We start from the raw sequence: 15,122 nt of genomic DNA, 5'->3' as shown, positions 1-15,122 counted from the left end.
GAGGAACAAGTGCTATACTGGTACTAGGTATAATTCTATCCAGAAAAAGAAACCCTTGACTTTTTCGAATGTGAGAAACTAACGAAACAGCCAGTTAACTGGGACTAGTTTAAATTGGAATCAGTCCATGGTGTAATTGACATGTGTGTCTGTATTTTATAAATGACCTGTACTCCATTTATCACAGTGGGTAGAATTTAATAAATTATATCTGGTAGATTTTATGAATGCATTTGATGAGGACAGTTACCTCGAACTACCTAAATAAATCTGGTCATGAATACAAGATTTTTGTGTTACGTCTCAAATATGCAGTACAGTGGAACATCACACAGCAAGCATAAGTCGTTCCAGAATCTTACTCGTGTAGCGCAAAACACGAGTTAAGCAAAACAATATCTCATATAAATTAATGTAAAATACATTAATGCTTTGCATGCAGAAAAAGTACTAAATGTTTTATCTTACTCATGCGATTTAGTCAAAGAAAATTTTACATACAGCATTACACACTTTATTATTCATGAAATGCAACTAATTATTTTTTCTTTTAGAAAGCTGTCTACAGTCATTTCTTTCTGCTGACACTCCAACACTTGGCAAAAATCTGATACACATTGTCAAATTTATAGCACATGTAGCCACTGCTTTATTGGGGTGATGGTTTTCAATGCACAGTGCAACCGATTCCCATGCTTTCAGCATTTCTCTTATTGTGTCAGAAGATTGCTGCTTTGCTTTACCACCTCTGCCTCCGCCTCCCCATCTGAAGAACTCTTCTCCACAACTCCCTGCTGTGAAAAACACTGCAGATCTATAAGCTCTACAGTGGTCATTTCTTGGCTGTGATCTTCCACAAGTTCATTGACATCATTGTTATCCACTCCTAGTCCAATACTCTCGGCCAAAGCCACAACTCACCGACTACAGACTCCGGAAGTACTGACTCCTATGCTTCAGAGTGACATTCAACAATGTATTCTGGCCAAAACTTCTTCCAAGCAGAAGTGACAGCTTTCTTGGTAACCAGTTCCCATGCCTGTTTTTTGTTTGGTTTTGGTTTTAGGGCGCAAAACTGCTATGGTCATTAGCGCCCGGTCCGTGACTTGGGAAAAAGTAAAAAACCGAAAATGGAAACCAGCGGCAATGGGAACGAAAGTCATAAAATTGGAGAAACGAAAAGCAGAAGGAAGGCTTAAAAATCCACTACATAAAGGGGTAGTTGTCGCCAAAAAAAGCTTCAAATGACTGACGTCATTTCACTGGCACTAATAAACTTGAGAACGCAATCGGCTGAGCGCATGTCATCTGCTAAAATCGTCGATATATCAGGCGATAGCTGTAGACGGGAGCGTAACGGATTAAAATAGGGGCACTCAATTAAAAGGTGTCTTACCGTCCACAGCTGAGAGCAGTGGGGACAGAGTGGGGGAGGATCGCCGCTTAAAAGATGTCGATGGCTAAAAAGACAGTGCCCTATCCGGAGTCTAGTTAAAATTACCTCCTCCCGACGACGCGTTCGGAGGGAAGAGGTCCAAACACAGGGAAGGGGTCCAAACACAGGGAAGGGGTCCAAACACAGGGAAGGGGTCCAAACACAGGGAAGGGGTCCAAACACAGGGAAGGGGTCCAAACACAGGGAAGGGGTCCAAACACAGGGAAGGGGTCCAAACACAGGGAAGGGGTCCAAACACAGGGAAGGGGTCCAAACACAGGGAAGGGGTCCAAACACAGGGAAGGGGTCCAAACACAGGGAAGGGGTCCAAACACAGGGAAGGGGTCCAAACACAGGGAAGGGGTCCAAACACAGGGAAGGGGTCCAAACACAGGGAAGGGGTCCAAACACAGGGAAGGGGTCCAAACACAGGGAAGGGGTCCAAACACAGGGAAGGGGTCCAAACACAGGGAAGGGGTCCAAACACAGGGAAGGGGTCCAAACACAGGGAAGGGGTCCAAACACAGGGAAGGGGTCCAAACACAGGGAAGGGGTCCAAACACAGGGAAGGGGTCCAAACACAGGGAAGGGGTCCAAACACAGGGAAGGGGTCCAAACACAGGGAAGGGGTCCAAACACAGGGAAGGGGTCCAAACACAGGGAAGGGGTCCAAACACAGGGAAGGGGTCCAAACACAGGGAAGAGCTTTCACGTCCCACAATTTATTATGGGGGAAGAGTCGACCAATGTGCGTGCCATAAATGAAGAACACGACGACATAAAACGCTCCGTAGATCGGCGAAGGGAATCAATTGAAGAGCTGGCCGAAGAAGACAGACTGCAGCCTTGGCTGCAATATCAGCCGCCTCATTTCCACAGATACCAACGTGTCCCGGGAGCCAGAGGAACGCCACCGAGACGCCCCCCAGGTGGAGCAAGCGCAGACAGTCCTGAATCCGGTGGACCAGAGGGTGCACAGGGTAAAGAGCTTGGAGACTGAGGAGAGAGCTGAGAGAATCTGAACAGATAACGTACTGTATCCGCTGATGGCGGCAGATGTAGTGGACAGCCTGGAGAACAGCGTAACGCTCCGCAGTATAAACCGAACACTGGTAGGGAAGCCGAAAGTGATTTGGGGTGTCGCCAACAATATAGGCACTCCCTACACCTAACGATGTTTTCGAGCCATTTGTGTAAATAAATGTGGCTCCAGTACTTTAAACATAGCTGCGCTACAGCAATGGTTCCACGTAAATCAGACTAAGAACAGCCGACCAGTTGCAAAGGATAAAGTAATCTTTACCTAGGTTTCAATAGATATAAATCTATCTTCTTCAGAAGACGCCTAGGGACAATGAACATCGTAATATATATTAAGGTATGAAACATGAGCCAAGAATAAAGTTTAACATATATTAGGAAAATATTGTATTACAAGATGTGAGAAAGATTCTTGGTACTTACAGTATTATAACAACATGAAGTGATATGTCCTTATCGTTTAGGCAAACATCTGCATAGTTACATTAATCATATAAAATATAGCCCTGACAACAGGGTTTGTCAAACAAATAAAATAGGTACATAGAAGTTGCAGAGCGCCTAAGCGACTGAGTAAAATCGGCCAGCGTAGTAGCACAGCGGCCAGGGCAGGTGGCGCTCATGTCGCGAACTATGTGCCGATAGGCGTACTGAAGTAACATTTGAAACATCAATTTTAAATGCGTTCTTAAATAGAGTGATAATAAATAAATTGGCAAGCATTTGACACTCCCGTTATGACATTGTGGGAGGTATAGGAACAATAACGTAGATACATACATCAAAAAGACAGGTGGCGCTTCCGCCGTGAGTTACATGCAGTGGTCTATATAGCCAAAATATAAAGTTATATTACCATATTAGTGAAGCCCATAGAACGTATATAAGTCAAACCATCAAGAACAATCAGTAATGGCTTTTAAGAAAATTACGAGACCTGGTCTACAATCCAGTTACTACGTAATATAGAATAAGAGAAAATTACATGAGGGCCGCTGTAGTGGCAGCCATATATCGTGAAAAGAACACATTATATAAACGATAGTAAACTGGAGGATTTGAAAGTGCATTATAGCTTCCTGAGGAAATAGACTACTGAGGTTACTAACATTAATGTTATATATTACACAGTACGGGTTTAAAGCCTTCCGTCAGCTTGTTCAATAAGTTCCAAAAGAAAGGGCTTATAAATATGAACCCTAAACCACCAGTGCTTAGAAGTCAGTTTAAACTGCATAAACAAAATCACCCGATCCGCCCTGTAGTGAATGGTATAGGCAGTCCACATCACACACTTGCTAGGCGCCTCAATTTTAAAATTAAAGATGCTTTCACTTTTGAAAATAATTTTTCTGTAAAAAACAGTAAGGAATTAATTAACAATATTCAATCTATAAGTTGTACACCTGACACTAGACTGGTGTCCTTTGACATCGTCAGCCTTTACACAAATGTTCCGGTTGATGAAACCATAGACCTTGTAAAAGAGAATCTTCTTAAACACAAAAAAATTAAGTGAAACTCAGATTGCCGAACTCATTGGTTTGCTCAAGGTCATTTTAAAATACAATTACTTCACATTTAACGGGAAAATGTATGTACAACCAGATGGTCTAGCAATGGGTAGCCCCCTCGCCGGTATTCTAGCAGAGGTTTTCATTAACGCCCTAGAAACAACGTTCTTCAATTCAAGTTCAGAATTACGCCACAAAATCCGCTATTATGCACGGTATGTTGATGACATTTTCATTGCTTTTGATGGCACTGATCATGAGTTAGAGCATCTCTTTAACACTTTCAACGGTTTACATGAAAAAATTTCCTTCACAAAAGAACTTCAAAATGATAAACGTGAACTTAATTTTCTCGATTTAACAATTTCTATAGAAGATAATTCCTTCCATTTTAATATCTTCCGCAAGGAAACATATTCTGATAATGTCATTCCTGCTGACTCAACCCATCCAAAAGCTCATAAATTGGCATTTTTTCATTCCGCCATTCACCGAATGGTAACCACTCCTTTATCACCTGCGGATCAAAAAAAGGAATTGAATGTCATCAAAGCGATTGCGGTTAATAATGGGTATAACCAGAATATGATCGATTACCTGCTCAATAAGAAAACCTCCCAAAAATGTTCGACTTTGAGAAATATTCTCCCCACGGATACCACAGAAACTAAAAAATTTATTTCCATCCCTTTCCTGGGTAACTTATCGTATAGGATTAAACGTCTTCTGAATAAAAAATATAACTGTAACGTCTCCTTTTCTACAGATAACAGTTTAAAAAGAAATCTTGTACAGTCAGTAGAGATTGCCAGCGATTGGTTTTCTAATTCAGGTATTTACAAGCTAACCTGTAATAACTGCCCCTCTTATTATATTGGTCAAACCGGCAGAGCTGTGAAAACACGATATAAAGAACATCTGTTAGGTAAAAAAGGAACGAATATTCGCAACTCTACCTTTGCTGAACACCTCTTGTTAACCGGCCATACGCCTAAACAGTTAGAAGACACGGTTATCCTACATAGACAGGTCAAAGGACGGAGACTAGATCTGTGGGAAGAGCTATTTATTTTTAAACATCTAGAGCTCAAAGACGGCAATATTCTGAATGATCAGTTGAACCTTGCCTGTAAACAATTTCTCGAAGGCTTTAAACCCGTACTGTGTAATATATAACATTAATGTTAGTAACCTCAGTAGTCTATTTCCTCAGGAAGCTATAATGCACTTTCAAATCCTCCAGTTTACTATCGTTTATATAATGTGTTCTTTTCACGATATATGGCTGCCACTACAGCGGCCCTCATGTAATTTTCTCTTATTCTATATTACGTAGTAACTGGATTGTAGAACAGGTCTCGTAATTTTCTTAAAAGCCATTACTGATTGTTCTTGATGGTTTGACTTATATACGTTCTATGGGCTTCACTAATATGGTAATATAACTTTATATTTTGGCTATATAGACCACTGCATGTAACTCACGGCGGAAGCGCCACCTGTCTTTTTGATGTATGTATCTACGTTATTGTTCCTATACCTCCCACAATGTCATAACGGGAGTGTCAAATGCTTGCCAATTTATTTATTATCACTATTTAAGAACGCATTTAAAATTGATGTTTCAAATGTTACTTCAGTACGCCTATCGGCACATAGTTCGCGACATGAGCGCCACCTGCCCTGGCCGCTGTGCTACTACGCTGGCCGATTTTACTCAGTCGCTTAGGCGCTCTGCAACTTCTATGTACCTATTTTATTTGTTTGACAAACCCTGTTGTCAGGGCTATATTTTATATGATTAATGTAACTATGCAGATGTTTGCCTAAACGATAAGGACATATCACTTCATGTTGTTATAATACTGTAAGTACCAAGAATCTTTCTCACATCTTGTAATACAATATTTTCCTAATATATGTTAAACTTTATATATTACGATGTTCATTGTCCCCAGGCGTCTTCTGAAGAAGATAGATTTATATCTATTGAAACCTAGGTAAAGATTACTTTATCCTTTGCAACTGGTCGGCTGTTCTTAGTCTGATTTAAATGTGGCTCCCTTCATTTGTGCACATAGAGCAGCAAATGCCCGACAACAAACAAGTGAAGGGGTACCTTCCTTGGGAAATCGACAAAGGTCACGGAGCAGGCAGATCTGGGGACGGAGCCAAGGCGGTGCTGTACCCCTAGTTGTCAAGAAGGTTTTAGGAAAGCGGAAGGAAAGAGAATGGAGCAGTTGACGGAAGCGGACTCCCGGGGGTAGTAGGGAGGAGGAGCGGCCTGCATACCCTACATCAAAGGAGGCGTCGAAAAAAATGTCATGGGCTGGATTAGCAGGCATGGAAGACAGATGGCTAGCATAACGACTCAGAAGGACAGCTCGCCGATTGGACAGCGGAGGTTCAGCAGTCTCAGCATAAAGGCTTTCCACAGGGCTGGTGTAAAAAGCTCCAGACACTAAACGTAATCCACGGTGGTGGATAGAGTCGAGACGCCGAAGAATAGACGGCCGAGCAGAGGAGTAGACTATGCTTCCATAATCCAATTTCGAGCGCACTAAGGCGCGATAGAGGTGGAGAAGGACCACTCGGTCCGCTCCCCAGGAGGTACCATTCAGGAGACGGAGGGTGTTGAGTGATCGCAGACAGTGAGCCGAAAGATAGGAAACATGGGAGGACCAGCACAGTTTTGTGTCAAACATAAGACCCAAGAATTTAGCGACGTCTGAAAACGGAAGGTTGACAGGACCTAGATGTAAGGAGGGCTGAAGAAACTCCTTACGTCGCCAAAAATTAACACAAACGGTCTTACTGGGAGAAAAACGGAAGCCGGTTTCGATGCTCCACGAGTGGAGGCGATCGAGACATCCTTGAAGACGTCGTTCAAGAAGGCTGGTCCGTTGAGAGCTGTAGTATATCGCAAAATCGTCCACAAAGAGGGAGCCTGAGACATCAGGAAGGAGACAATCCATAATTGGATTGATGGCAATGGCAAACAGTACATCACTCAGCACGGAGCGCTGGGGTACCCCGTTTTCTTGGGAGAAAGTACGGGAGAGAGTAGTGTTCACCCGCACCCTAAATGTGCGCTCTGCCATAAATTCGCGAAGAAAAAGGGCCAGCCGACCTCGAAAGCCCCAAGAAAACAGTGTGCGGAGGATGCCTGTCCTCCAACAGGTATCGTATGCTCTCTCCAGATCAAAAAATATTGCTACTGTTTGGCGTTTCCGGAGAAAATTTTTCATGATATAAGTGGAGAGAGCAACAAGATGGTCAACTGCAGAACGATGCTTTCGGAATCCGCATTGCGCAGGTGTTAAAAGACTGCGGGATTCCAGCCACCAAGCTAAACGGTAATTCACCATACGCTCCAAAACCTTACAGACACTACTCGTGAGAGAAATGGGGCGATAGCTAGAGGGGAGATGTTTGTCCTTTCCAGGTTTCGGAACAGGAACGACGATAGCTTCCCGCCATCGTCTGGGAAAAGTACTGTCGGTCCAAATTCGATTATAAAGGCGAAGGAGGTAACGCAGACTATGGGTTGATAAATGCAGCAACATTTGGACATGGATACCATCCGGTCTGGGGCGGAGGAGCGAGAAGAAGAGAGTGCATGTTGGAGTTGCCGCATGGAGGAAACAGTATTGTAGCTTTCGCGATTTTGAGAGGAGAAAGCAAGATGTCGCACTTCCGCTGCACGTTTCTTCGGGAGAAACGCTGGCGGGTAATTTGAAGAGCTCGAAATCTCAGCAAAGTGCTGACCCAACGAGTTAGAAACTGCGACGGGGTCCACGAATGTATCATGCGCGACAGTGAGCCCAGAGACCGGGGAGAAACTAGGCGCGCCTGAGAACCGTCGAAGCCGACTCCAAACTTCCGAGGAGGGAGTGAAGGTGTTAAATGAGCTAATAAAGAATTTCCAGCTTGCCTTCTTGCTATCGCGGATGACGCGACGGCATCGCGCACGGAGCTGCTTATAGCGGATACAGTTGGCCAAAGTAGGATGTTGGCGGAAAACGCCGAGAGCACGTCGCCGCTCACGTATTGCATCACGGCATGCCTCGTTCCACCAAGGAACTGGGGGGCGCAGGGGCAATTCGGAGGTGCGAGGTATTGAACATTCCGCAGCTGTGAGAATAACTCCTGTAATATGAGTGACCTCATCGTCGACGCTGGGAAAGTGACGGTCATCGAATGTCGCTAGAGACGAAAAAAGTGTCCAATCAGCTTGGGCAAACTTCCAGCGTCGCGGGCGCATGTATGGCAGTTGAGGCTGCAGTCGAAGGACACATGGAAAGTGGTCACTCGAGTGTGTATCATCGAGGGCGAACCATTCGAAGCGCCGAGCTAGCGGAACAGTACCGACCGCAAGGTCCAAATGAGATAAATTTGTCGTGGAGGCAGACAAAAATGTAGGGACCCCAGTGTTGAGGCAAACTAGATCCGCTTGGTGGAAGACGTCTAGCAATAGTGAGCCACGTGGACAAGGATGTGGAGATCCCCAAAGCGGGTGGTGGGCATTGAAGTCCCCAACCAGCAAATAGGGGGGTGGAAGCTGATGAAGGAGATCAGCTCGTGCCATTGGTGTGGACGATGGAATGTATACAGTACAAAGAGAGAACGTGTATGCGGAAAGGGAAAGACGGACGGCGACAGCTTGGAAGGAAGTGTTTACGTGGATTGGGTGATAATGGAGAGTATCATGGAGAAGAATCATGAGTCCTCCATGGGCTGGAGTGCCTTCAACAGAGGGGGAGATCATATCGGACGGACTGAAAATGAGGGAGACCATAGCGGTCATGGGGACGCAGCTTTGTTTCCTGAAGACAGAAGATGACCAGCAAGTAGGATCGTACGAGGACCGACAATTCATCCCGATTGGCTCGAATGCCGCGGATATTCCAGTGGATAATGGGCATAGGGTGAACAGAAAATGGAGGAATGTGATCAAGGTCGCTGTCAACTCGACGACTGCTCAGAGCCTGCGACCGACAGCATGGAATGGCATTCAGCCGAAGGCAGAAGATCCTGATCCATAGGTTGGTCAGGAGCAGCTCCTGCCACCAGCGATCGGCCGGTTGATCGGCCGCCAGCAGTGCGCCTCGGCGACACAGAAGACGGCCGAGGGCGATTTCCGCCAGGTGGTGCTGTAGATGGGACACGCCTTGGCGGAGAAGGAGAGGAACTGGGTTTCTTTGAAGCCTTCTTGGAAGTATGATGTTTAGCGGAAGGAGGAACCGATGGTTGTGAAGTTGGGATACGTAAAAACTCTTCACGAGTATGCTCTTTTTTCGAAGTCTTTGTGTCTGCCTTTTGGGCTCGAGATTAAGCAGAACCCGATGAAGGGTGATCCATAGAGTGGGCAGGCGAAAGTGGCCGATCTGACGACCGTGGCACTAAAGGTGAGGTCGCAAGTCTGCGTGGCCGCCTCCTTTGTTAGCCGAGGAGAAGCAAGGACAGTGCTGTATTTTCCTGTCTGAGGCACGGTGGGCTGTCGACTGGCGAATAATTTTCGAGTAGCAAAGGTCGACACCTTTTCCTTCACTCTGATTTCCTGGATGAGCTTTTCGTCCTTAAAAACGGGGCAATCTCGAGAGGAAGCAGCGTGGTCACCCATACAGTTGATGCAGCGAGGGGATGGAGGTGGACAAGCACCCTCATGGGCATCCTTGCCACACGTAACACATTTGGCCGGATTGGAACAGGACTGGCTGGTGTGACTGAACCGCTGACACCGATAGCAACGCGTAGGGTTTGGGACGTAAGGGCGAACGGAAATTATCTCATAGCCTGCTTTGATTTTCGATGGGAGTTGAACTTTGTCAAATGTCAAGAAGACAGTGCGGGTTGGAATGATGTTCGTGTCAACCCTTTTCATAACCCTATGAACAGCCGTTACGCCCTGGTCAGACAGGTAGTGCTGAATTCTTCGTCAGACAATCCATCGAGGGAGCGTGTATAAACGACTCCGCGCGAGGAATTTCAAGTACGGTGCGGTTCCACCCGGACAGGGAATGTGTGTAGTGGTGAGGTACGCAGCAATTTTTGTGCCTGGAGGGCACTGACTGTTTCTAACAACAGAGTGCCATTCCGTAATCGGGAACTAGACTTTACAGGACCTGCAATTGCGTCGACACCTTTCTGAATAATGAAAGGGTTGACCATGGAGAAGTCGTGACCTTCGACAGACCGAGAAACAACAAGGAACTGTGGCAACGATGGAAGAACTGTCTGTGGCTGAGACTCTGTGGACTTACGCTTGTGAGCAGACATAGTGGAAGGTGAGGAAACCATTGCGGAAGAATTCCCCATGATTACTGGCGTCTCCGATGGCGCGCTCCTCCCTTGTGGGGGCCCCCCCTCTGAGGGCACTCCCGCCTTAGGTGATTATTCACACCTCAGGTCACACCTCCCGACAATCTGACGGAGGGACCAATTGGCACTTTCGGAAGGTATCAGCTCGGCTAATCACCCCTCCCTGGACCTGGGGGTTACCAGGGGGTATGTACGTGTCCTTCCTGTCTACCCGGGGCGGGGAATTACGCGTTACCCTGTCACCGGCTACGCACGAAAATGCGTGGGTCGGCCTTCAGACACGCACAGGGAGGAAAAAAGAGAAAGGGAAAGGAAAGAAGAGGGGTCTCAAACGCCGCAGCGGAGAAAAGGGTAAAGAGAAGAGGTAAGGAAAAGAGAAGGACAAAGGAAGGATGAAGACATACAAGCAGAGAAGGCGAAGAATGCAGTACATTTACGAGCGTCCGTCTCCGGACGTAGGCACAAACCATACTCCCAGAGGGGGAGAAAGGGAAGGAAAGAGCCAGAGGTGAGGGGAGGAGGGACGAAGATGGGGCATAGGGAAGGATGCGGAAAAGGAAGGTATGCAGCCCGGAAAGGAAGGAGGGCCACATTAGCTCGGGGTCCCGTGCTCGCTACGCACATATCCACAAAAGAGTTGTGGACCCCCTGGGGGGGCCCATGCCTGTTTGATCATCTTGATGCAGGCAACAATGTTTAACTGATACTTCCGAAACTAAGAGCGAAATTGATTGCTTCAGGAAACTCAAAGCAATGTTCAAAGAATGTTTTAGTGCAGAGCTTCTTAAAGTCAGAAATAATCTGCTGCTCCATAGGCTTGAGTAACAGAGTGGTGTTGGGAGGCAGAAATTGGATCTTGATGAACTGATTTGTCAAGAAGTTGCTCTTGTAGGCCTGGATAATGGGCATAAGTGTTATCCATAATAAGCAAGATACAGAGTTGCAGAGTCATCTCTAGCAAATATTTTTTTCACGGAAAGACAGAACACTTAATTCATCCAATCACAAAAAGATCACACGTCTACCAAGCCTTGTTGTTGGACCTCCACATATCACTTAGCGTGTTCTTCTGGACTTTACACTTCTCGAAGGTTCACGGCATTTCTGAATGGTAAACAAGCAGCGGTTTAATTTCCTAATAGCTGCTTCGATTGGTATAGAATAGTAATGTGAGACAGTCTTTCATTGACTTGTGACCGAGCAATGCATTCTCCTCTATTATAAAGGTACACTTCAGCATCTTGTTTCCAGAACAGACCTGTTACGTCACATTTAAAACTTGTTGCGCCATGTAACTCTCAGAATCTACCATCATCTTGAAGTTGCTGGTTAAGTTCTCTGCTGCCTTTGTGCTGGAGCTGGCAGCTTTGCGGCATCTCTCAACACTGTGACTGCAGGTTCTTCCCTTAAACTTGTCGAACCACCCACAGCTTCCCTTAAACACTTCCTCAGCCGCTGATGGTCCTGGCGTCTTGTTAACGAGATCGGCGAAAATCCTCCTCACGAATGAAGTTCTTGTTAATAGTGTCGCCTTGCAATTGCTTTTCATTTATCCATGTAAGGAGCAACCGTTCGACACCGTCCAGAATACGAAACCGTTGTTTAGAGACTCCTGTCACACTCTTTGAAACATCTGTCTCCTTAATCTTGTTCTTGTGTTAATGTAACCAGATTTTATGTGCGTGCTACATTAGCAACGCTCACGCCAAGTTCTCGTTTTTCCAATGATTTTATGTTTCATTTCTAAGGTCATTTTCTTTCTCTTTTGGTCTTCTTACGGCTTTATTTTCGGGACATTTCTATGGAGGCTATTAAAATTTTCACATAAAGAAACACTGTGTGAACACAAATTTAGAAAAATGTGTGATCACAAGCAGCACTAAGATGGTAGCAGGAACAGCTACAAACCCAAACTGCAGTACGTAATAAACACATTGTTCACATGCCGTTACCAACAATGAAAGGTGCTCATATTGTTGAAACCCCCCCCCCCCCAAAAACGCTCGAGTGGCTGGTGACGTCACACTAAATCTTACTCTCATGCGAAACATTGCTCGTTAAGCGAGTCACTTTTTTACAATTTGTTTTGCTCGTTACGCGAATTGTGCGTTACGGGAGGATCTCGTTTAGCGAGGTTCCACTGCATTCCTTGGCAACTTACTCAGGCCCCAGAAGCTATCTGATTGGGAACCAAGGGTATTGATGGGGCAGGGATTTTAAATTTAATTTACGATTCCATTACACATTCAGAATCCGTAACATTATAGCCAGCCTGTGCACTCTGAGGCCATTTGCCTACCAGACAGCTGTGTGAGAAGTTCAGTTTTCTAATATGTTAAAAGCTCTTGCTTGTAGGTATCTTCCCTTAAATTATTGAAGTCTGTCGTTTAGTGACAATTCTGCTAGGAAAGCTTAAACAGGATTTTAAAATAGAAAAATTCTTGTCTTCAGGAGGAGGATTTAGTATCAGGTCGATTATTGAACTTTTGTTCAATCATTAACACAGATGAGGCAAATCCTTTTTTCTATTCCCAATGATCCCTGTAAGTAACACTTTAGTCCGTGTTTGCTGATAAGTGGGGAGCGGTTTTCATCAAATGGTGGCCACTAGCATATTCATTGGGCCCACACTCATGTAGGTGAGTTGTAGAAGTGTGCACACTAAATAAAATAACTTGGAACAGTTTATTTACCTACAGAATGGATAAATTTTGAGATCGTTGCCAATTTGACATTATTATACTTACTCCAGTTCGTGAGTGACAACACGGTGTCTTTAGAATTTCCCCCTGTAAACTGCATGAACATACACAGCTTCAGGCATTACCGGTATGCTATCATATTGGTCTGGACAGGGACCCCATATCCATGCAGTACATGTGTAATATTGTACTGGAATGATTTTCATGCTAATTCGGCGATGTTGCAATATTCCTTGTCACTGGACGACACAGTGATAGTAATTTGATTCTGGAAGTTAGTATTTAGTCAGCAGTGAACCACATTATGTTACGATAATGCCCCAATTTAACAATAAATACATAGAATGAAATGTGGATCATCGGGAAAAAAGACGAAGACATGTTTTATTGCACTACATTAATGGAAATTTCACCCACTATCTCCCAGCAAGAAAGCAACCTTGGGGTAGAAGCGGAACAAGAGGGTACAGGCCACACTTTTGTCTCAGTGCTCGCGCTACAGAGGGTCTCAAAAAGAAAGTTTATATCTCACGCCTCAAAATAAAATAGAGGTTAATGTATATCTAAAAAATCTCTATTACCGAAATAAAAAGTTTAGGCATTTACTTCTTAAAAATGGCATTTCAATGCAATCGAGAATATCTATGGCACTCAAACAATGAAAAAATTTTGCTTGACGGTTCGGCACGTAGACAATAGGATGGCTGCAACTTTGCAATGGATATTTTCTTTCAATTGCTCTGGTGAAGCCATATTATTGATGTACACTTTAGATTTGACATATCCCTATACGAAAAAATCGATGGCTCTCAAATCTCGATAGCTTGGGGGCTAATTCATGTCAACCCTCCACGATATCAACTTCCCAGTGGAAATTTCACGGATTCTCAGTTTACACGCAATGAACGTGTGCCCTGTGGCTCCGTCTTGCTGAACCCACGTTCTTCAGTTACACCAGGGAAGTTTCACAATTAAGGCACCAACATCTTCACACAACGTTTGAAATTTACTGTAACTACACTCGTCCTCAGGAAAGTACGGGCCAACTATTCCTCGAGCCGACATCGCTGCCCGTGCAATAGCTTTTGGCGAATGAAGAGGTTTTTCATGGTTTTGTTTAGGATTCGTTACACTCCAGTAGTGGCAATATTGCTTACTGATGTGACCCTTCAGGTGAAAATGTGCCTCTTCAGGAAACAAGATCTTAAATGACGAGCAGTCCGTCACATCATTAACGAGCTGCAGCCTATATCTGACATCTTGAGGCTTTACTCCCTGCACAAACTGGATTTTGTAAGAGTGCAGTTTAAGGTCTTTTTTCACAATTCGGTGCAGTGATGATCTAAGCACATTCAAAGCAGTGGCTAGCTTACGAATGGAGAGGTTAGGATCGTCATTAACAGACTCCAAGGATTTGCTTGTTCTCGATGGCCTTGATTTCGGTTTGACTCTCTTCAAAGTTGACCCATTTCCAGATACGGGGAACACTTCGAGCATAATTTGTATTATGCAGTTCGCGATCACGGCAAAATTTCCTCCTTGCTACAGTCGCCGAGTCACCCTTTTGGTAAACTTCTCGCACACACACCACGCGCGGTACCCTCCCGTGAAGCCCTCTGTGTTTACTGAATTTCTAAAGCCAAAGGCCAAGCAAGTGGTGAAGGTACACCCCCCTTCCCCTCGCCTCAAGGAAAAACAAAAAACTTACTTCCTGTCGATTTGGTGCGCATGCAGTGCGCCGTACTGAAACCGAGTAAACGTGAAGCGATGGCTGCTTACTGCTGTGGCTCGAATTGGACGTTTTTACGAAACGTAACTGGTTCAAGATTTTTTAGAAAAGGGAACACCCTGTCAAAAAAGTTGTGATAAAGTTTTAGTTAAAAATTAAAAGGCCACATGAGAAAGCTGTGAACAGCAATTTCTTTAGGTTCAGAGGACAATGAAGCTATTTTGTTTTGTAAATATCGTTTTTTCCTTGCAGCAACTTTATTCAACTTCTTCATTCTTCTTCTCTCTGACTGACCTGACACAGCAACTTCACTTCCAACTAACAGCCGTTATGGGACACACTGCACGAGTTTCTGTGTTTGTATCAGTGCTGGAGTTTTC

At 44.8% G+C, this 15,122-nt stretch overlaps 1 protein-coding gene across 1 annotated transcript in view; it reads right to left on the bottom strand.

Annotated features, from left to right (window-relative positions):
- Window positions 1–15,122, bottom strand: part of LOC124591504 (ATP-binding cassette subfamily C member 4-like) — a 257,017-nt gene that overhangs the window by 132,472 nt on the left and 109,423 nt on the right. The window lies entirely within an intron of this gene.

Source organism: Schistocerca americana, chromosome 2 (assembly GCF_021461395.2).
Source record: "Schistocerca americana isolate TAMUIC-IGC-003095 chromosome 2, iqSchAmer2.1, whole genome shotgun sequence".
In the NCBI taxonomy this organism is placed as follows: Eukaryota; Metazoa; Arthropoda; class Insecta; order Orthoptera; family Acrididae; genus Schistocerca; species Schistocerca americana.
Note: the sequence above shows the minus strand (reverse complement) of the source record. Positions and strands in the feature narration are given on the sequence as shown.